Source organism: Porites lutea, chromosome 8 (genome assembly GCF_958299795.1).
Source record: "Porites lutea chromosome 8, jaPorLute2.1, whole genome shotgun sequence".
Taxonomy (NCBI): domain Eukaryota; kingdom Metazoa; phylum Cnidaria; class Anthozoa; order Scleractinia; family Poritidae; genus Porites; species Porites lutea.
Window position 1 is genome coordinate 19,241,646 of NC_133208.1, and position 7,790 is coordinate 19,249,435.

Genomic DNA, 7,790 nt, shown 5'->3' on the forward strand with positions numbered 1-7,790 from the left:
AGTCCATGATTTTGGTGAAAAAGTTGAAGTTTTTTCATCTTTTGTGTTTATCAAAAATAGATCGAGAAAAACTGTTTGCTGACGTTCTAGATACAAAAGAAGCCTTTAAAGACTATAAGAACAACTGTTTACAAAAAACGCAAAATTGTTTGCTGACGTTCTAGATAAAAAAGAAGCCTTTAAAGACTATAAGAACAACTGTTTACAAAAAACGCAAAATTAGAACTTTTTCAAACGGGTTATTCCATCGTTTTGGTCAAAAATTTGAGATTTCGTCAACTATGATTTTTATGCAAAATAGCCCAGGCAAAAGTAACTGGGAACGTTCTAGTGAGAAAAAAGTTTCTATAATCCTTTGTAACCCCCTGTAACCCCTTGTCACCCCCTGTCACCCCTTGTAACTCCTTGTAACCCCTTGTAACCCCTTGTAACCTCCTGTAACCCCTTGTAACCCCCTCTAACTCCATGTAACCCCATGTAACCCCCTGTAACCCCTTGTAACCTTCTGTAACCCTTAGTAACCCCCTTTATTCCCATGTCATAGATCCTGAAAATAAATCGTGAAAAAACGATTTTCGACGATTTATATAGGAAACAAGCCTTTCTAAACAACCAAAACATCGATTTCAAAAACCCACAAAATTGGCATTTTTTCCAAAGGGGTTAGTCCATGGTTTTGGTCAAAAATTTGAAATTTTGTTAAGGTTTCGTTTTATGCAAAATACACCCACAAAAAGTATTTGGTGACGTTCTCGTTAGAAAAGAAGCGTTTCTAGACAATATAAACATGGATTTAAAAAGAAGGGAAAATTGGCATTTTTGCAAGACAGATAGTCCATGATTTTGGTGAAAAAGTTGAAGTTTTTTCATCTTTTGTGTTTATCAAAAATAGATCGAGAAAAACTGTTTCCGGACGTTCTAGATAAAAAACAAGGCTTTAAAGACTATAAAAACAACTGTTTACGAAAAACGCAAAATTAGAATTTTTCCAAAGGGGTTAGTCCATCGTTTTGGTAAAAAATTTGAGATTTCTTCAACTTTGATTTTTATGGAAAATAGACCAAGATAACGTATCTCGGAACGTTCTAGTTAAAAAAAGTTTCTATAATCGTTTGTAACCCGCTGTAACCCCTTGTCATCCCCTGTCACCCCTTGTAACCCCTTGTAACCTCTTTTAACCCCCTGTAACCCTTTGTAACCCCCTGTAACCCCTTGTATGCCCCTGTATTCCCATGTCATAGATCGTGAAAATAAATCGAGAAGAAACTATTTTGGACGTTTTCAATAGCAAACAAGCCTTTCTGAACAACGAAAACATCGGTTTTAAAAACCCACAAAATTGACATTTTTTCCAAAGGGGTTAGTCCATGGTTTTGGTCAAAAATTTGAAATTTTGTTAACGTTTCGTTTTATGCAAAATACCGCCAGAAAAAGTATTTGGTGACGTTCTCGTTAGAAAAGAGGCGTTTCTAGACAATATAAACATGGATTAAAAAAGAAGGGAAAATTGGCATTTTTGCAAGACAGATAGTCCATGATTTTGGTGAAAAAGTTGAAGTTTTTTCATCTTTTGTGTTTATCAAAAATAGATCGAGAAAAACTGTTTCCGGACGTTCTAGATAAAAAAGAAGCCTTTAAAGACAATAAAAACAACTGTTTACGAAAAACGCAAAACTAGAATTTTTCCAAAGGGGTTAGTCCATCGTTTTGGTAAAAAATTTGAGATTTCTTCAACTTTGATTTTTAAGCAAAATAGACCAAGATAAAGTATGTGGAAACGTTCTTGTTTAAAAAATTTTCTATAATCCTTTGTAACCCGCTGTAACCCCTTGTCATCCCCTGTCACCCCTTGTGACCCCTTGTAACCCCTTGTAACCTCTTGTAACCCCCTGTAACCCCTTGTAACCCCCTGTAACCCATTGTATCCCCCTGTATTCCCATGTCATAGATCGTGAAAATAAATCGTGAAAAAACTATTTTGAACGTTTTGTATAGCAAACAAGCCTTTCTGAACAACGAAAACATCGGTTTTAAAAACCCACAAAATTGACATTTTTTCCAAAGGGGTTAGTCCATGGTTTTGGTCAAAAATTTGAAATTTTGGTAAGGTTTCGTTTTATGCAAAATACACCCACAAAAAGTATTTGGTGACGTTCTCGTTAGAAAAGAAGCGTTTCTAGACAATATAAACATGGATTTAAAAAGAAGGCAAAATTGGCATTTTTGCAAGACAGATAGTCCATGATTTTGGTGAAAAAGTTGAAGTTTTTTCATCTTTTGTGTTTATCAAAAATAGATCGAGAAAAACTGTTTCCGGACGTTCTAGATAAAAAACAAGGCTTTAAAGACTATAAAAACAACTGTTTACGAAAAACGCAAAATTAGAATTTTTCCAAAGGGGTTAGTCCATCGTTTTGGTAAAAAATTTGAGATTTCTTCAACTTTGATTTTTATGGAAAATAGACCAAGATAACGTATCTCGGAACGTTCTAGTTAAAAAAAGTTTCTATAATCGTTTGTAACCCGCTGTAACCCCTTGTCATCCCCTGTCACCCCTTGTAACCCCTTGTAACCTCTTTTAACCCCCTGTAACCCTTTGTAACCCCCTGTAACCCCTTGTATGCCCCTGTATTCCCATGTCATAGATCGTGAAAATAAATCGAGAAGAAACTATTTTGGACGTTTTGTATAGCAAACAAGCCTTTCTGAACAACGAAAACATCGGTTTTAAAAACCCACAAAATTGACATTTTTTCCAAAGGGGTTAGTCCATGGTTTTGGTCAAAAATTTGAAATTTTGTTAACGTTTCGTTTTATGCAAAATACCGCCAGAAAAAGTATTTGGTGACGTTCTCGTTAGAAAAGAGGCGTTTCTAGACAATATAAACATGGATTAAAAAAGAAGGCAAAATTGGCATTTTTGCAAGACAGATAGTCCATGATTTTGGTGAAAAAGTTGAAGTGTTTTCATCTTTTGTGTTTATCAAAAATAGATCGAGAAAAACTGTTTGCTGACGTTCTAGATAAAAAAGAAGCCTTTAAAGACTATAAAAACCACTGTTTACAAAAAACGCAAAATTGTTTGCTGACGTTCTAGATAAAAAAGAAGCCTTTAAAGACTATAAGAACAACTGTTTACAAAAAACGCAAAATTAGAACTTTTTCAAAGGGGTTATTCCATCGTTTTGGTCAAAAATTTGAGATTTCGTCAACTATGATTTTTATGCAAAATAGCCAAGGCAAAAGTAACTGGGAACGTTCTAGTGAGAAAAAAGTTTCTATAACCCTTTGTAACCCCCTGTAACCCCTTGTCACCCCCTGTCACCCATTGTAACTCCTTGTAACCCCTTGTAACCCCTTGTAACCTCCTGTAACCCCTTGTAACCCCCTCTAACTCCATGTAACCCCATGTAACCCCCTGTAACCCCTTGTAACCTTCTGTAACCCTTAGTAACCCCCTTTATTCCCATGTCATAGATCCTGAAAATAAATCGTGAAAAAACGATTTTCGACGATTTATATAGGAAACAAGCCTTTCTAAACAACCAAAACATCGATTTCAAAAACCCACAAAATTGGCATTTTTTCCAAAGGGGTTAGTCCATGGTTTTGGTCAAAAATTTGAAATTTTGTTAAGGTTTCGTTTTATGCAAAATACACCCACAAAAAGTATTTGGTGACGTTCTCGTTAGAAAACAATCCTTTCTAGACAATATCAACATGGATTTAAAAAGAAGGCAAAATTGGCATTTTTGCAAGACAGATAGTCCATGATTTTGGTGAAAAAGTTGAAGTTTTTTCATCTTTTGTGTTTATCAAAAATAGATCGAGAAAAACTGTTTCCGGACGTTCTAGATAAAAAACAAGGCTTTAAAGACTATAAAAACAACTGTTTACGAAAAACGCAAAATTAGAATTTTTCCAAAGGGGTTAGTCCATCGTTTTGGTAAAAAATTTGAGATTTCTTCAACTTTGATTTTTATGGAAAATAGACCAAGATAACGTATCTCGGAACGTTCTAGTTAAAAAAAGTTTCTATAATCCTTTGTAACCCGCTGTAACCCCTTGTCATCCCCTGTCACCCCTTGTAACCCCTTGTAACCTCTTGTAACCCCCTGTAACCCTTTGTAACCCCCTGTAACCCCTTGTATGCCCCTGTATTCCCATGTCATAGATTGTGAAAATAAATCGAGAAGAAACTATTTTGGACGTTTTGTATAGCAAACAAGCCTTTCTGAACAACGAAAACATCGGTTTTAAAAACCCACAAAATTGACATTTTTTCCAAAGGGGTTAGTCCATGGTTTTGGTCAAAAATTTGAAATTTTGTTAACGTTTCGTTTTATGCAAAATACCGCCAGAAAAAGTATTTGGTGACGTTCTCGTTAGAAAAGAGGCGTTTCTAGACAATATAAAAATGGATTTAAAAAGAAGGCAAAATTGGCATTTTTGCAAGACAGATAGTCCATGATTTTGGCGAAAAAGTTGAAGTTTTTTCATCTTTTGTGTTTATCAAAAATAGATCGAGAAAAACTGTTTGCTGACGTTCTAGATAAAAAAGAAGCCTTTAAAGACTATAAGAACAACTGTTTACAAAAAACGCAAAATTGTTTGCTGACGTTCTAGATAAAAAAGAAGCCTTTAAAGACTATAAGAACAACTGTTTACAAAAAACGCAAAATTAGAACTTTTTCAAACGGGTTATTCCATCGTTTTGGTCAAAAATTTGAGATTTCGTCAACTATGATTTTTATGCAAAATAGCCCAGGCAAAAGTAACTGGGAACGTTCTAGTGAGAAAAAAGTTTCTATAATCCTTTGTAACCCCCTGTAACCCCTTGTCACCCCCTGTCACCCCTTGTAACTCCTTGTAACCCCTTGTAACCCCTTGTAACCTCCTGTAACCCCTTGTAACCCCATCTAACTCCATGTAACCTCATGTAACCTCCTGTAACCCCTTGTAACCTTCTGTAACCCTTAGTAAGCCCCTTTATTCCCATGTCATAGATCCTGAAAATAAATCGTGAAAAAACGATTTTCGACGATTTATATAGGAAACAAGCCTTTCTAAACAACCAAAACATCGATTTCAAAAACCCACAAAATTGGCATTTTTTCCAAAGGGGTTAGTCCATGGTTTTGGTCAAAAATTTGAAATTTTGTTAAGGTTTCGTTTTATGCAAAATACACCCACAAAAAGTATTTGGTGACGTTCTCGTTAGAAAACAATCCTTTCTAGACAATATAAACATGGATTTAAAAAGAAGGCAAAATTGGCATTTTTGCAAGACAGATAGTCCATGATTTTGGTGAAAAAGTTGAAGTTTTTTCATCTTTTGTGTTTATCAAAAATAGATCGAGAAAAACTGTTTCCGGACGTTCTAGATAAAAAACAAGGCTTTAAAGACTATAAAAACAACTGTTTACGAAAAACGCAAAATTAGAATTTTTCCAAAGGGGTTAGTCCATCGTTTTGGTAAAAAATTTGAGATTTCTTCAACTTTGATTTTTATGGAAAATAGACCAAGATAAAGTATCTCGGAACGTTCTAGTTAAAAAAAGTTTCTATAATCCTTTGTAACCCGCTGTAACCCCTTGTCGTCCCCTGTCACCCCTTGTAACCCCTTGTAACCTCTTGTAACCCCCTGTAACCCTTTGTAACCCCCTGTAACCCCTTGTATCCCCCTGTATTCCCATGTCATAGATCGTGAAAATAAATCGAGAAGAAACTATTTTGGACGTTTTGTATAGCAAACAAGCCTTTCTGAACAACGAAAACATCGGTTTTAAAAACCCACAAAATTGACATTTTTTCCAAAGGGGTTAGTCCTTGGCTTTTGGTCAAAAATTTGAAATTTTGTTAACGTTTCGTTCTATGCAAAATACAGCCAGAAAAAGTATTTGGTGACGTTCTTGTTAGAAAAGAGGCGTTTCTAGACAATATAAAAATGGATTTAAAAAGAAGGCAAAATTGGCATTTTTGCAAGACAGATAGTCCATGATTTTGGTGAAAAAGTTGAAGTGTTTTCATCTTTTGTGTTTATCAAAAATAGATCGAGAAAAACTGTTTGCTGGCGTTCTAGATAAAAAAGAAGCCTTTAAAGACTATAAGAACAACTGTTTACAAAAAACGCAAAATTAGAACTTTTTCAAAGGGGTTAGTCCATCGTTTTGGTCAAAAATTTGAGATTTCGTCAACTATGATTTTTATGCAAAATAGCCCAGGCAAAAGTAACTGGGAACGTTCTAGGGAGAAAAAAGTTTCTATAATCCTTTGTAACCCCCTGTAACCCCTTGTCACCTCCTGTCACCCCTTTAACTCCTTGTAACCCCTTGTAACCCCTTGTAACCTCCTGTAACCCCTTGTAACCCCCTGTAACCCCATGTAACCCCCTGTAACCCCTTGTAACCTTCTGTAACCCTTAGTAACCCCCTTTATTCCCATGTCATAGATCCTGAAAATAAATCATGAGAAAAACAATTTTCGACGTTTTATATAGCAAACAAGCCTTTCTAAACAACGAAAACATCGATTTCAAAAACCCACAAAATTGACTTTTTTTCCAAAGGGCTAAGACCATGGTTTTGGTCAAAAATTTGAAATTTTGTTAAGGTTTCGTTTTATGCGAAATACAGCCAGAAAAAGTATTTGGTGACGTTCTCGTTAGAAAAGAGGCGTTTCTAGACAATATAAAAATGGATTTAAAAAGAAGGCAAAATTGGCATTTTTGCAAGACAGATAATCCATGATTTTGGTGAAAAAGTTGAAGTGTTTTCATCTTTTGTGTTTATCAAAAATAGATCGAGAAAAACTGTTTGCTGACGTTCTAGATAAAAAAGAAGCCTTTAAAGACTATAAGAACAACTGTTTACAAAAAGCGAAAAATTAGAACTTTTTCAAACGGGTTAGTTTATCGTTTTGTTAAAAAATTTGAGATTTCTTAAACTTTAAATTTTTATGCAAAATAGACCAAGAAAAAGTCTCTGGGAACGTTCTAGTGAGAAAAAAGTTTCTATAATCCTTTGTAACCCGCTGTAAAACCTTGTCACCCCCTGTCACCCCTTGTAACCTCTTGTAATCCCCTGTAACCCCTTGTAACCCCTTGTAACCCACTGTAACCCCTTGTAACCCCCTGTTTTCCCATGTCATTGATGGTGAAAATAAATCGTGTAGAGACGATTTTCGACGTTTTATGCAGCAAACAAGCCTTTCTGAACAAAGAAAAGATCGGCTTCAGAAACCCACAAAATTGGCATTTTTTCCAAAGGGGTTAGTCCGTGGTTTTGGTCAAAAATTTGAAATTTTGTTAATTTTTCGTTTTATGCAAAATACAGCCAGAAAAAGTATTTGGTGACGTTCTCGTTAGAAAAGAAGCGTTTCTAGATAATATAAAAATGGATTTAAAAAGAAGGCAAAATTGGCACTTTTGCAAGACAGATAGTCCATGATTTTGGTGAAAAAGTTGAAGGTTTTTCATCTTTTGTGTTTATCAAAAATAGATCGAGAAAAACTGTTTGCTGACGTTCTAGATAAAAAAGAAGCCTTTAAAGACTATAAGAACAACTGTTTACAAAAACGCAAAATTATAACTTTTTTAAAGGGGTTAGTCCATCGTTTTGGTCAAAAATTTGAGATTTCTTAAGCTTTCAATTTTTATGCAAAATAGACCAATAAAAAGTATCTGGGAACGGTCTATGAAGAAAAAAGTTTCTATAATCCTTTGTAACCCGCTGTAAAACCTTGTCTCCCCCTGTCACCCCTTGTAACCCCTTGTAATCTCCTGTAACCCC